Raw genomic sequence first — 14,528 nt, 5'->3', positions numbered from 1 at the left:
TGTCATTTCCTCTTCTTACTTCCTTTCGCCTAAGTCTCAACTCCTTCCTTTCATTTCTCTCTCCTCTTCTGCTATACTGACCACAAATAGGGGATGAAAGAATGGAGAGAGGTATGCAATATCAACGACACACTCCTAGGTTTTGTTTGAGTACGGAAGAAGAAGAGAAGACGAGCTGGAAAAGTAGAGAGGAGAGGAAGAGAAGGAGGAGAGGAGAGGAGAGAAGAAGAGAAAAGGGAGGAGAGGAGAGGAGTGTAGAGAAGAGGAGAGAAGAGGCGAGGAGTGGGAGAGGAATGTCTCGATTTATGCACTAACATTGTTATCAATATTTTGAAAATAAGTTGTTTCCCCTCTTCTCTCATCTCCCCTACTGTCCTATTTTCTCCCTCAACACTTTTCTCCATTCCACTCTGCTTCTCTTCTCTCTTCCCCGGTCCTCTTTAGTTCTCTGCTCTCCTCTCCTCTCCATCTAATCTTCCATCCTCTGCAGCAAGAAGCCACGAAAACCACAGAGTGAATGTTTCCAGACCAAAACCCAAAAATCCAAAGTTAACTTTCATATGTGACAGGTGAGCAGAAGGATAACAGGTTACATGCAACATGTTGATAATTCCATTAGTGCCTGAATTGAGACATTTTTCTCCCACTCCTCTCCTCTCCTCTCCTCTCCTCTCCTCTCCACTCCTCTCCCCTCCTCTCCTCCTTTCCTCTTCTCTCCTCTCCCACTCCTGTCCACTCCTCTCCTCTGCTCTCCTCTCCTCTCTCCTCTCTCCTCCTCTCCCTCTCCTCTCCCTCTCCTCTCCCTCTCTTCTCCTATCTTTTCCCGCAAAAAAAAAAAAATACCAAAAGAAAAGATTGTAGTGTTTCCAAGCCAAAACCCCAAATATCCCAAGTTAACTTACATATGGTAGAGGAGGTCAGACTGAGAACAACTTAAATTCAAAATTCTGATAGCTCTATTAGTGCATGAATTGAGACAATCCTCTCCCACCCCTCTCCTCTATTCTCCTCCCCTCTCCTTTCCTCTCCTGTCCTCACCTTCCCATCCTCTCCCTGTCCTCTCCTCTCCAATCTTCTCCCCCAAAAGTGCCACAAAACAAAAGAGTGAAATGTTTCTAAAGCAAAACCCATAAAATATCAATTTCACTTATATATGTAAGAGAGGAGACAGAGAACAACTTACCTTCAAAGTCTCTCTATTGACACTTTTAGACCTGCCTAACCACCTATTAATCACATGACTCTCTCTCTCTCTGTCTCTTCTCTGTCTCTGTCTCTCTCCCCTCTCCTCTCTCTCTCTCTCCCCTCTCCTCTCTTCTCTCTCTCTCTCTCTCTCTCTCTCTCTCTCTCTCTCTCTCTCTCTCTCTCTCTCTCTCTCTCTCTCTCTCTCTCTCTCCTTCTCTCTCTCTCTCACCTTACTGATAATCATACATTCCCAAAAGTTATTAAATTACATACATTTCTTAAACTGCAAGTTAATAGCTACTCTAGATACAGAGATTAGAAGAGAAAGCATCCTTTTCCCTAAGAATTTGATGTAAATTAACATACTACCCTGCTGTTTAAGTATCTACACCCACCCCACCTCCACGCACAGGAAAAACTTGGGTGTCCCTCCTCAGGATCCCCAGTTTTAAGATTTGAATGTTTATTTTTTTTCCAGGGATCCCAGGCCCCTGTAGCACTTTGGTTCAATATCCTTACCTCTCCCCTCACTTTTCATGACTCTTCTAAGTCATGGAAAGCAGTGACTATTATGTTTCCTTTTACTTGCACTCCCCACATTTAGTATGGTTCCTGACACATAGTAACCATTTCAAGAATGGTTCATCTCTGTGTGTCTCTGTATCTGTCTCTGTCTCTCTCCATATTTTACTGCTGCTTTTAAAATGCTGTCATCTTCACCATCCTCATCTTCACTTGGGCCATGAAGTATAGGTAGTGTTTTCATGGGGGCAGGGAAGAGGAAGAGTGCTGTAGGTAAAATAAACTGAAAGTAAAGAATTTTTCTTTGTACAGAAAAAAAAATTAACCTTGGTAACTTGGCAGAGCACTTGAAAGATAATGGGTTTAAGTTTGAGTCAGGCATGGACAATAGGTGGGAGTTCTGTCTGCAGGAACATAGGCCGAGAGCTCCGTGCCCAGGTTGTCTGATGGCCCATCCATCGTGATGAGTGCAACATCAGGACATAGACAGTGATGTTGGCACCACTCTTTGAGCCATATGCTGACTACATCTGGTCTCCAGCATAGTCAGCAGAGTGTATGATTCACTGTAGCCACTAGAAAGCTGTCACAGTTTACCTCTGGCAGAGGAGCACTGGGATCCATCAGAGTCAGTAGCAAGCCTGAGAAACTCTGGAGTTCTTAAACCTGATCTCTTGTGTGTCTTTTCTCTTTGAATTTCATTGTGACCAAAAGGTTGCTCATATCTCTTCCAATTCTGAAATTGATGAGTCTGTGTCTTCGTAGCAGGAAGTGAGCTGCAAGTGGTATGACTGCTGCTAAGAAGATGGCCCACCCTCCCATATGTGCCCACCCTCTCACCTCATATCATAATCTGCGCAGACTTGGACTGGGGGAGAGAGGGTAGAAAGCAAATAGACATTTTGTCTTGTGATAAACATGATTATTCACAATTTTTCAGTCCATATAATTTTCTTTTTTTCTCACGTCATATCTAATGTTTCTCACTGTATAAAGGTACTCTAAAATAATTCAGTTCCACGATGGGCATGTTACATCTTACATACACTAGGATTATGACTGCCTAAAATTGTTGACTACTTCTCCAACATTCATTCATCCATCATCCATCCATCCATCCATCCATTTATTCTTTCATTCATTCATTCTTTTTTCTATCCATTCTATTCTATTCATCAAACATAGTTTCAATATTTTACCCTTTAACCTTCTGTTTCTGCCTCTCTCCATGAATACTAGCTAGGGAGGTAAATGCAGAGAAATAGCATGAGGGAAATATGGTGGTTCACACTGTAAGTGCATGAAGGGGCCACTAATGAATGGCATTCTCTTGCTGTATTTAGTACTGAGCAAGGTCATCAAGTACTTAGCACATCAGAAAAACACACATGGGTAATTGGGGATTTTTTAGGGGGATAATAGACAAAAGGGGAATAGTGCAAGTTGGAATCTGCATTGCTAGAGGTTTTCCCTATCTCAAACTGATCAGCAATTCATCAGAGCAAGCACATGCTATTTTTGAAGCTTAGCTTACCATAGCTTTCTCTCTAGTGGGATTCAGGTTGTCCTGTGCCCAAAATAAGCCTAGCAGAATATGAGTGCTTCTAGCATTCCATCAGCATGGCAAGCTGCTTAAATTCTGGGCACTGTGTTGCTTATATGATTGTCTTGTCATTTTGTATTAAGTATGGTTCGTAGAGGATGATGATGAAGGAGCCATGAGTGACGTCTATAGTAGGCCCAAGCATCATAACTATGCTTATAACTATACACATTCATTGGTTTGGAGTCAGACAGTTTCCATGGAATTAATGCCCTATGACATCTTTCAGCATCCTCTAAGGTGAACTGGTTGTTGTCCTTTGTCTTCGAAGAGGACCAAAACGACATGAGCATTGTAAAGTGAAATTTCAGTGTATCCGACTGTGACTGATCAGAACAATAGGAGCTTAGAATACTCTACCACAGGTTGGGCACAGATAGTCCATATGAATATCTGGGGTAGATATCCCAACTTTACACATCCTGCATTTACTTTGTGCTGTCTCAGTTCTGCTTTGCTCAAAGAGCACAGCACTTTTTCTTTTATGGGCATGCCATGCTGAGTGGTTCTGTGCCAGTGTCTCCCATGTTGCACAGTCAAATCCAAAGTTCTTGAGAGAGACCTTGAGAGTGTCCTTGTATTGTTTCTTTTGGCCACCATGTGATCGCCTGCCCCATGCAAGTTTTCCATAAAATAGTTTTTTTGGCAAGTGTACATTTTGCATTTTAACAACGTGGCCAGTCCATCAGAGTTGCGCTTTCTGAAGCATAGTTTGAATACTTGGCATGCTCCACATCGTCAGCTTCATGTGCCTTCATGGCCATTGAAACAAATTGTTCTTATCCACACATTCCACCACATGAAGTCTTCACATGCTTGGAGTAGACACCACCCTAACTCACCAATGGATTTGAAAACGCTTGGTTACCCTCAACCTGGTTTGGCCCATCTGCCAAAAAGGTTTACCGGAGTGTGGCCACTGCGCATGCCGCAGCTTCTTGGAGCCACAAGTGAGAGTTAGGTGGAACAGGTGGACAACAAAGGTGGAAAGAGCCCTGAAAAGGCCTTGGCAGCCATCACTCCAAAGGTTCTGGTCCTCCCTGAACACACCCTACATCCCAAGGTGAGCTAGCACTCACCTGGATTGTTTGCTACTTTAATACCATGAACTTAATATTTATCAAATGTTTAACATATACAAAACACAGTGTCAGGTGATGTAAATGCAGGATGCAAGCATATGGAACTATTTGGTTTTTGCCTCTATCACTGAAACCTGGCATGTGGGAGAAGAGAATAGATTTGGGATTTCACGGTCATTGGGAATTTTCAGGTGAGGAAACTCCTTTGACCAAAACAAGCAGCATATTCCCTGCAATTTAGAGTTTCCCAGAAAGAAGGAAACAAGCATTTATTTAATACCAAGCACTATGACAAGTGCTTTAAAAATATTATCTATTTTGATTCTCAAAGCAACCTTGTGAGAAAGTTCTATTATTGTACCCGTTTTATGAATGAGCAAATTGAGACAAGCAGAAATTAAATAAGTTATCAAGGTTCATATACCTAGTGTGTCTGATGCTGGATTTGAACTTAGGTCTTTTTGGCTCCAGGGATAATAGTACTCTATGGACTCTGTCATGTAACAGCACTGAGAAATTCAGTGATTTGCCCAGTATATGTCAGAAATGGGACTTGAACATGTTTCCTTCATTTGAGGCACCCTTCTACCTTGCATATCCATGAGGGCAGTAACTGAATATGTAGGTATGTATGTGTGTGCATATATAGACCAGGCATTTGTTTTAACGTATATGAAGGTATAATACAATGGATGTGCATGTACACTCATATGTGTCATGATTGACAATATATACATACATGTGTCATATACATCTGCGTACCCAAGTATGCATGTGAAATTATTCAAATATATACATGCTCTAGGTATGTTATGTTTGTGTGTAGAAATTGAAATATGTAGATATACCTATATACATGTATACATAGACTACATGCACATATGCACAAGAATATGTGTATATACACATACATCTCTTCATGTGTATGTGTATGTGTATGTATTTTTCTAGGTGGTACAGTGGATAATGGTTTGGGCCTGGAGTCAAGAAGATCTGAGTGGAAAGATGTTCTCAGATATTTAATAGTTGCATGACCTGGGCCAGTCAGCTGACTTATTTTGCGTCAGTTTCTTCTTCTATAAAATGGGGATAAGCACAGCACCTAACCCTTTGGGGTTTGTGAGGATCAAATAAAGCAAACTTTTAAAGTACTTAGAATCGTGGCCAGCACATACTAGAAAATAGAAATTCTGCTTATTATTGTTGCTGTCATCATCACATCATTATTGAACATGTGAATGTGTGTGTATACACATACATGCATATATATTTGTATACGCATATACACACATATATGTTTATGTATATAATAGTTATGTACACATACACACACACATATATATATATACACACATATATATTTTTGTGTGTATACATGTGTGTATAAGTCTCTATGTCCTGAGGAATTAGTACAATTCCAGGCACACAGTAGGTGCTCCATGAATTCTGATTTACTTGACTGAAATTAGGGAGAATTTATACTCTTGAAATACAATGTACCATGGGTACCAATAAGCAGAAAGAAAGTAATAGGTTGTAAATGTGAAGTAATGTTGGGGTCAAAGAGCAGTCCCTGAGGAGGTAAGGGATCTGAAAAAGTTACTCTCATGCAGGAGTCTGGTAATTCCTGAGCTGTTTGGAAAGGAGATAACATCCTAGCTGTATGAGTGTCATGAGGTCTCAGAAGCCTCTCAAACTGACTCTGTCAGAAAGCAAGAGCATTCATTTGTTTTTCCCCAAAACTCACCCTTGTAATTCTGAATGATGAATAGCTTCCTTCCAGGCACTCCGTCGGATCCTTCATGGTCATTCTCAACTCCTCACTCTTGCTCACTTCATATGTCCAAGAAGTTGCCAAATACTCTGATTTTTTTCATAATAAATCTCTGTCACCCTCACTCTTCTCCCCACTAATCCAGCTGTCAACATCATTCAGCCCCTTACCACCTCTCACTAGGCTATTGGAATAGGCTCTTTCTGATTGATGGCTTTCCCCAAACTAATTCATCCCCCAATCAACTGTCAAAGTAAAACTATTTCCCAGGCATTGATGTAAGGGATTTTCTATTAAGGTGTGGATGAGACAACACCCTCTGAGAACAAGTCCCTCTAGGATAGTTTAATTCTCTCTTTTTATTTCTTTTTTCAACACAAAACTAGTATGGTAACAATTTAATTTCCTTGAAGGAAATGACTATTTTATTTTTTGTCTTTTTTTCCTTTTGTATCTGCAGAGAGAAATTCATTACCTTGCACAGAGTAGGTGTTTAATAAATGTTTTCTAAACTGAATTCATTTAGGATAAGCGTCAGCAATCTTATGTTGTCTTTTTTAATCCTTTGATAATCTGATCTCATTTGCAGAATTGTTTGGCATGTCATAATTCACATTTTTGCATCATTGGATCTTAGATCTAGACAGAGAGTGGAACATAGAGGTTATTTACACTATTATCCCTATTTTACAGAACATAAAAAAGGACCAGGGAAACTAAGTAAGTAGCTTATTTGGCTTCCCTTTACAACAAATAAATTGAATCCAACTTATAAGATCAGAAATTATTTTTACCTTTAAAATACAGAACACTTGGCATGGTGTTGGGCATCAATGAGAAGCTAATAAATTTGGGTAAAATAACTGACTAAAGGTCACTTGGGCAGCTATCTATTCCCACTCCTTCATTTTGAAGATGAGGAAGCTGAGATTGAGGAAAGGGACATAACTTCACCAACGTTACTCAGGTACTAAGGATTGGAGGTAGAATTTACACCCAGGACCTCTATGCCCAGAGCCACTGCTCTTGCCACTGAATCATTCCATCTTCCAAATATCCCTAGTTAACTTCATATCTTCCGAATCCTCAATTCCTAGTCTTGCTCTTCCATGGTAAACCCTGGCAGCCTTTGCCAATAGCATTCAGTGTGGTCTGTAAATGCTAGCTATCAGTGGCAAGCTCGATAATACCAATCTCAAGGACTGTGATGATGATGGAAACCACCCTATTGAGCTGAAAGAGGTTCCCAGTGATGTTAATAGGTACTATCAGGTATTCTATTACATCCTCAAGCCTCAGTGCATAGTATAATTATACCTTTCATTAGTATAGCTCTTTCTAGCTTTCAAAACACTCTTATAGACATTATCTTATTGGCTATAAAAAGGCTTTTGAGAGATATAAAATGATCTAAATGATCTTGGAGGTACTTAAGAAAACTGGAAGAAGGACAATGCACAGAATGAAAAAAAGTGGGGGAAAGTTGCATAGACTTTTGTCTAATGAGACAAAAATCTGTTGGGAGTCTCTGAATTTGAGTGCCAACACTGCAATGCCTGCTGAGCTGAAAGAGCTGAGTATCTTCAGAGGAGGTTCAAACTGAAGATGATATAACCTAGATGGAATTGAGAAATCAATCATTTGATATGTAATTATTAAGCACTTCCTAAGGTCCAGGATTTATGCCAAGTGCTAAGGATACAAAAACAAAAGAAAGAAAAAAGAAAGAAAAGAAAGGAAGGAATGAAGAAAGGAAGAAAAGAAGGAAGAAAGAGAAAAAAGAAGTCAGAAAGAGAGGAAGGAAGGAATGAAGGAAGGAATGAGGAAGGAAGGGAGGAAAAGAGAAAAGACAAGACTGAATTCCTACCCTCATGCAGCTTATATTCCAATAGGGAAAACAAATTGTATGGGTATAAATGTATTTAAAAATATAGAAAATAATGTAAGGTAAATCAAGGAACAGGAGAACCAGAAAAATCACTTACTCATTCTTAAGAGATTCCCCACTATTGGGTGAAATCAGTCTTTGGAAGACTCAAATGGATTTTCCAAGCTTGAGGTGAGGAGGTAGTACATTCCAGTCTTGGGGGACAGCCAATACAAAGATGGCAGAAGACAGGGAGACAGATTTATCTATGGATTTAGGGAAAAAGCAAATGCCACTGTGTGTGTATGTGGAGGCAAAATAAGCAATCGGTTTCCACTAATGAAAAGGAGTCTCTGCATATTTAGGCAATTCACTTAATACATTTGATCATAATTTCCTGGCAAGATCGAATACTACCAACGTCCCAGTCATCTGGATCGATAATCTCAGTGTGACCCTCATCATCATATAAGTCAATCTGCCTCTGTTTCCACTTAAACAACAGCCCTTCTCACCAATCACAGCTACTCATATGATTCAGCTTCTTTTCTCTTCTCACTTGAATCATTTCAATGTTGTCCTATTTGTCTTTCCTAAGTCAAGCCTCTCTCCTCTTGAATTTACCCTCCATTCTCTGTTCAAAAGCCTTTTGCTAAATCACAGGTTTGACCATATAACTTTCACTTCTCAATAAACACCAATGGTCCCCTCTTTCTCCCAGGAGCAGATATAAATGACTCTCTCATTTAAAGCTCTTTGTAACATAGCCACTTTTTACCTCTGCCATTTTATAGAATGGATTGCACCATTGCTCATATTTTGCAATATACCCACACTGTACTCCTCAGTATTCAGCACATAGGACAACCCATCTCCTATCTCTATGCTTTTGAAAGGACTGTCCTTCCTGAAATGTAATCCTTACTCAGCTCCATCTTTCAGAATCCCTGCTTCCATTTCAGACCCAGCTCACATCTTACTGTCTACCAAAAACATTTCCTGATGCCTTGCTGGGGCCCAATCCTTCCATAACCACTACACAATAATTCTCTATATGCTAATATAGGAACACATTTTCTTCCCCATTAGAAGAAAATCTTTTTGAGGGAAGGGAAAGTTCACTTTTTATATTTTTACCCCCAACATTTCACACTGTGCCTGGCACATAGTAGGCACTTAATAAACATATTTTGAATTTGATAAGAAATGTGTTAGCTTGCCTTTGGAAAATTGTGCAGTGTTTTTGATCTCAAACAACAACCTTTATTTTTTGGTTTGTTTTGCTTTTTAACAACAAAATTCTTTCCATGGTGTCAAATAACTGGAAGCAGAAGATTACCCTTCTCTAAAGTTGTGTTATGCAGGGCATAGAGCATCATAATATCAAGGAAGAATTTTTTAGGAGAATCACAGTAAATTGTCTCATCAAAGCACAGCAAAGAGAAGAGAAGGCAAGCTGGCCACACTGCAAATGAAGGATAAACCAGACTGGTATAATGGAAAGTATGCTAGACTGAAGTAAGAGGATCTGAGTTCAAACACTAGTTCAATCAATTACCTGTGGGACCTTGAACAAGTCTCTCACCTCTCTCTTTTTGGTCCGAGGTAGTGGTTCTATATCAATGCATATGCTCTACATCTAATTCAATCAGAAAAGCTCCAGATCCCTAGAGGAAAGCTCCCAATCTACTGAATGATGAGCCAGGGTCATAGCCTCCCAGAAACAGTAGGAATGAATGAAAAGATTGAAGGCAGTAATATCAGGGATGGCATGCAGTCATTTTAATATCCCAGTGTCTTTTTGGATAACAGTGATTTATAGTTAGTGTTTAAAATTGCAATTCCCTGTGCTCAAAATAAACCTTTCATGTAACTAGTTTAAGCATCACTATGCCCATTTTATAGAAAGGAAAATTGAAACAGGATGGCAAAGTCACTCACCAAAAGTCAGTTAACTGGAAATGGGGTTCACTTCCCAGGTTTCTGATGTTTCTTGCTGTTTGGCTCATATATTAGGTTGTCTCACAACAACCCTGTAGATGAAAAAGAGTCCAATTTGACTGATGATGAAGATAATTTCAGTGAGATTAAGTATTTCCTTAAATGTGGGCCTTTGACTCTTGCCATAGAAACAATAGCTTCTTTTTGGCACTGCAATAATACCTCATGCCCATTCTGCTTTCTTGTAAACCCACAGACCAGTCAGTTTCCTTTCATCCTTGCCATGCCTACCAAATGATTATGCCCAAGAGTTCCTAGAATTTAAAGTTGGCACCATGGATTTAGGATCAGGCCTGGAGTCAAAAAGACCTTAGTTTAAATTTGGCCTCAGATACTTACTAGTTGTATAAATCTAGACATGTCTCTTAAGCTCTGCCTTGGTGTTGCCATCTATAACGTGAGGAAAACACCAGCCCCTACTTCCCAAGGTTTTTATGAGAATCAAATTTATAATTGTAAAACACCTAGTATAGGGTCTGCCACATAATGAACAACATATAAATGTTAGGTATTATTATGAAAAAAATTCTAGCTTTAGAGGTGGAATGTCTCTCAGATGCCTCTATATCATCCCTCTCAATTTACACATTAAGACGCCGTGATTCAAGCCATTTAAATTACCTGACCAAGATTACATTGTAGGTCTCAAAGGAAAGAATGGAAGGAAAATCTACCATCATGAACTTTCCACTGTGTGCCAAGACCTTCTCTTTATGAGGACAGCTAGCAAATCTGAATGACCAGAAGAGAGAGTGGGCAATGTGACAGATGTGAAAATTAGGTGAAAGCCAGACCGTGGAGGATATTACATGTTCAACATTGAAAGCACTTGCAAGAAGTGATGTGGTGGGTGTCATGTATGTTTGTCAGCAATGGTTTAATCAATGTGTTCTGCCAGTGGTGATGGATTACATTGAAGCAGACAAGATCTGGCTTCCCACTTAAGAAACTGCCTCTCTTCCTAGAGGCAAATAATGAAAACACTGAGTTTCCATAGCAGAAGGACAAAAAATACTGCTGCATCAGTAAGTCTACTAGGGTGTGTTTACATGCATCCTGTCCTCATTTCACTCATGTCATTTGCCTTGTTTTTAAAATATCCTGTGACCTCTGGAATCCACTTAGATTCTCTGTTAAAAGAAATAGCTCTGGCCCACAAGTAGCTGAGGGGCACAAGTGATGTATTTTGACAAAATTTCACAAATTCATCACGGAGAACTGTCTCCGGACCATGTCAGTGCATCATTTCCATATGTGCCTTTCCTTGAGACATATCAAATATTTCTGCAGGTCTGGCACTTTTATGAGGTCATCTCACCAAGGCCTTGAGCCCTTCAACACCATTAGAGCCAATCTGAATAGCCAGCACTGAAGAGGAATTATTCTTTCTCCAAAACACCATAAAAACTGATTTCATGCAATATTCTCTCCCCAAACCCCATTTTGACACTTCAGAAATGAATCATTTGGGTGAATAGTCTCATTTTGGAATTCCTGTAAATCATCTTGGCTCTTCAAAGTTGTTAAAATACCAAGAAGGAAATTAACTTTCCAGCACCCTTATTCAAACAACTCTCAGGGTCTGAGATTAGATTAGGGATTTCATTTCCCTGCTAAGACCTGGGGATTTTATCCCATTATTGAAGATAACTAAACAAAAAGTGTGTTACAAAGCTTGTCAGAGTCCCTAACAAAGTGGCTTCTTTTATCAAGGGAGATAATCTTTCTTCATTAGGTTAAACCTTCTCAAGGTCTGGGGGAGGATGGTGGCTGAAGTTTATGGTTCCCAGAAAGAAGAGCAAACAGGCAAGTTAAAAGATGCTGTTTCCTTGTCTGTCTGTCTTGGGTATCACCTTAGGACACTACCTATTAAATCTGGCTGATTTAAATGGATTTTAAAACCAATTCCCTCATCAAATTCCTTCTAGAAGATGGGGAAAAAGCTGAGAAATTGATATCCTTTAGTGATCTAAAATTAATTTAATTGCCTATGACAAATAAAGTGTTCAAGGAAAGGAAAGGAAATAATTTAACTAAACAAATTAATCTGGGGCTAGAATTTTTTTCCTTAAAAAATCTACCTGAAAAAAGAATATGACTGGTTTCAAATTAATTTGCCACTGAAAAGGTGAATGGCTTAGAGAGAACAATTCAATTTTATGTTAAAGAGATGCAATTCCCAGAAAGTACAAAATGGTATTATTTTTTAAAATGCACATCAGAGTTTGAAGGAAAGAAATGCTGTACCAATAAAATGCCAATAAAATCTGATTACAGTTATTTTGTTCACTGCAAGGGAAATGGGTGTAATAATACTTATCTCTTTCACAGGGGTATTGTGAAGCTTGTTTAATTAATGTTTGTAAAGTGCTTTGAGTTCCTCGGATGATAAGTGCCAGAAGAGAATGAAGCAAAATATTATTACCACATGAGTAAGCCACCTGGAACAGTAGCCATTAAAAACTCATGAAATGATATTTCTGGAGTGTTTGAATTGATAGAAAAGTTGAAGTGGATTCATAGAAAGAGCCCTGGACCTATGTTTGTCAGTGTTCAGAAAGTCCAATCACAGGTCTCTTCTTACTAATCAACTATGATTTTGATCATTCTATTTCACTTCACTGGCACTAAGTATCTTCTGGAAAATGAAAGTGTTTAGATAAGTTAATTACTAATGTTTCTTTTCTTTGTAAATTTCTCTAATCCTAATCAGGGTACGTCTTTCTATCCATTCTCTACCAACACATATTTACACATGGTTGGGGGAGGAAGGAAGACACACATAACAAGTTCACAAACAAGTTCTCCCACTCAGCAACTGTAAATCCAAAAAGTGCCCTCTCTCACCTAGGATAGGGAAGAGGAAAGGACTTCAAATTGACTGCTACAGGGTAGGTAATCTAATACCATTGTGCTGAAGAACATGAGACCCAAAAAGGTTTATATGAGATGACTAATCTCATCTAGGTATTATATAAAAGATCCAGGATTGGGATAAAACTTGAATATTTAACATTAAGCAAGATGAAGTAAACTCAGAAATTCATACATCCTCAGTGACTCCTGCCTTTAAAGCCCTTCTGTCCTCTGACTAGAGAGGAATCAGGGTAGAACTTGGACAGCTCATCTCAGATCCTCCACCGTTTTAGGAGAGTATACAGAACATTTTTGCTTAATGTTTTTCATCTTCCTACTTCTCTGGATTTCAGAATCTCCTGAAATTGATCATGCTACAAGACTAATTCAGCTCTGTAACTCAAACCTCAAATCATCCAACCCCAGCTTCAGGACTTGATCATAACATCAGAACCAGGTACATTTCCCTTCTTTTATCCTTCCTATTCTGTGTTGCCTTTCCTATTAAATATATGTTGTGATATATGGTGCAATGATAGATTTGAAGGTCTCTAGCAAGAGAGGAAAAGGAGGTCTCCAATGATTATGAAGATGATGATGATGGTGATGGTGGTGGTGGAGGTGGTGGTGGTGATTGCAAAGAAAATCAAGATCAAAATATCAACAATATCAAAAACATATTCATAGGCTTGGAGATCAGTAACAATAGCTACCCATTCCTATTGAAAACACTGGAGGGCATAGGAATAAATGGAGCCTTCCTTAAAATAATAAGCAGTATCTATAACAAGCAGTATCTACCTAAAACTACCAGCAAGCATTATATGCAATGAGGATAAGCTAGATGCATTTCCAATAAGATCAGGGATGAAACAAGGATGTCCATTATCACCATTGTTACTCAATATGGCACTAGAAATGTTAGCTTTAGAATTGAGAAGAAGAAGAAAGTGAAGGAATTAGTATAGGCAAAGAAGCAACTAAGTTATCTCTCTTTGCAGATGATATGATCATATATTTAGAAAATCCTAGTGAATTAAGAAAAAAATCTGCTTAACATAATAAACAACTTTGGCAAAGTTGTACATTATAAAATAAACCCACAGAAATCATCTAATTTCTATATATTCCTAACAAAGTCCAACGGCAAGAGATAGAAAGAGAAATACCATTTAAAGCTATGGTAGACACTATAAAATGGCTGGGAGTCTATCTGCCAAAACAAACCCAGGGACTATATGAACACAATTACAAAACATGTTTCACACAAATAAAGTCAGATTTAGCTAAGTGGAAAAAACATCAGTTGCTCGTGGGTAAGCTGAGCTAATATGATAAAAATGACAATTCCACCGAAGTTAATTTATTTATTCAGTGCCATACTAATCTAACTACCAGAAAATTATTATTTCCGTAGCTAGGAAAAATAAAATCAAAAATAATCTGGAAGAACAAAACGTTCAAAATATCAAGTGAATTAATAGAAAGAAATGGTAGGGAGGTGGCCTAGCACTACCAGATCTCAAATTGAATTATAAAGCAGCCATCATCTAAATCACTTGGTACTGGCAAAGAAATAGAGGGTTAAACCAGTGGAATAGGTTAGGTACATGATCTAGGTATAGAGACTGATGCTAT

At 38.8% G+C, this 14,528-nt stretch overlaps 1 long non-coding RNA gene across 4 annotated transcripts in view; it reads right to left on the bottom strand.

Annotated features, from left to right (window-relative positions):
- Nucleotides 1-208: 208 nt before the first annotated feature.
- The window catches only part of LOC140524410 (uncharacterized), a 55,043-nt gene continuing 40,723 nt past the window's right edge, over nt 209-14,528 (bottom strand). Inside the window, exons 3-5 of one of the 4 annotated variants that reach the window (XR_011973718.1) lie at nt 9,975-10,066; nt 8,136-8,299; nt 209-7,781 (exon numbers count right to left, since the gene is read on the bottom strand). This is a non-coding gene — a long non-coding RNA (uncharacterized lncRNA). The remainder of the gene's footprint in view (nt 7,782-8,135; nt 8,300-9,974; nt 10,067-14,528) is intronic. The other 3 variants (XR_011973738.1, XR_011973727.1, XR_011973733.1) reach the window with 3 other exon arrangements.

Source organism: Notamacropus eugenii, chromosome 1, assembly GCF_028372415.1.
Source record: "Notamacropus eugenii isolate mMacEug1 chromosome 1, mMacEug1.pri_v2, whole genome shotgun sequence".
Lineage (NCBI taxonomy): Eukaryota > Metazoa > Chordata > Mammalia > Diprotodontia > Macropodidae > Notamacropus > Notamacropus eugenii.
The sequence above is the reverse complement of the archived record's forward strand: the minus strand, read 5'-3'. Positions and strand labels throughout refer to the sequence as shown.